The sequence below is a fragment of the Pteropus alecto genome, unplaced genomic scaffold, assembly GCF_000325575.1.
Source record: "Pteropus alecto unplaced genomic scaffold, ASM32557v1 scaffold74, whole genome shotgun sequence".
In the NCBI taxonomy this organism is placed as follows: Eukaryota; Metazoa; Chordata; class Mammalia; order Chiroptera; family Pteropodidae; genus Pteropus; species Pteropus alecto.
Window position 1 is genome coordinate 1903037 of NW_006436291.1, and position 1131 is coordinate 1904167.

Below are 1131 nucleotides of genomic sequence, written 5' to 3' on the forward strand. Positions count from 1 at the left end.
ATGCCCAGTGAGGCGGCGCCCGGACCGAGCCCTCTGCGCAGACTCCGGTCTGGGCTGCGGCCCGGGCCCTGCCTCGCTGTCCGCGTGCTTTGGCTTCCTCGCGTCGGTCCTGGGATCCTGCCTCCGCAGGCTCTTCTGGAGGGTACAAGCCGGGCCGCGCCCTCCCAGCCTGGCTCTCGGGCTCTGTGCCTCAGTTTACCAAATGTCAGCCCCTCGGGAGAGATGTGGAGGCATGGACGGGTCTTGAGGGCAGGCGGCGGGTGCGCCCAGTAAACGTGTTCCTGGTGCCCACTCCGGGGTTGCCGCGCGCTGAGCATAGGCCGCTACCGCATGGCAGGGCCTGCGGGCTCAGCTGGGCACCGTTCGGATGCCATGCGTGAGCGAATGGCCCTGGGTCAGCACCTAGTGCCAGTGGCAGGCAACGGCCGTCCAGGGCCCCTCGGGTGCTTCTTGGTCACCAAGACCAGGACGCACCGCAGCTACCGGGCCTTGGCAGCCACGCCCAGTCTCGGTTGTTACTCAGTGAGCACATGGGTACCAGGCACTGTTTGGTGTTATGCAGACATTCTTAAGGGTTTAATTGTGTCCCCCTCCCCCAAAAAGATGTGTTGGAATCAATCCCCAGTACTCAGGATGTGACCTTATGTAGAGATAGGAGGCAACAAGTTAAAAGATCATGAGGGCAGGCCCTAATCCGGTGTGACCGGTGTCATAAGCAGAAGGACATGCGAAGACAGGGAGAGCCCCACTGAGGGTGAAGATGGGAGGGATGCATCTACAGGCCAGGGAACACCTGAGACTGCCAGCAGCTGGAGGAGAGGCAGGCGACCCATCCTTGCCCAGAGCCTTCCGAGGGAGCCTGGTCCTGCCCACACCTGCACTCCAGACTTCTGCCTCCCAGAAGTGGGACCCCCAATGCATGTTGTTTCCAGCCCTCCAGCTTGTGGTACTTTTTATGGCAGCCTTGGGAAAGAAGACAGACTCCTGTATCCAACTTGATCGGCCTGATGACCTGGGAGTGTCATCTCCTGAGGCTTCTGGGTGTTCACACGCCCTTTGGCAATTTCAGGGGGCCCGTCCCAGGTCTGCATGCCCGAAGCTGCCACGCCATGGGCCTCCTAGGTTCCGTGT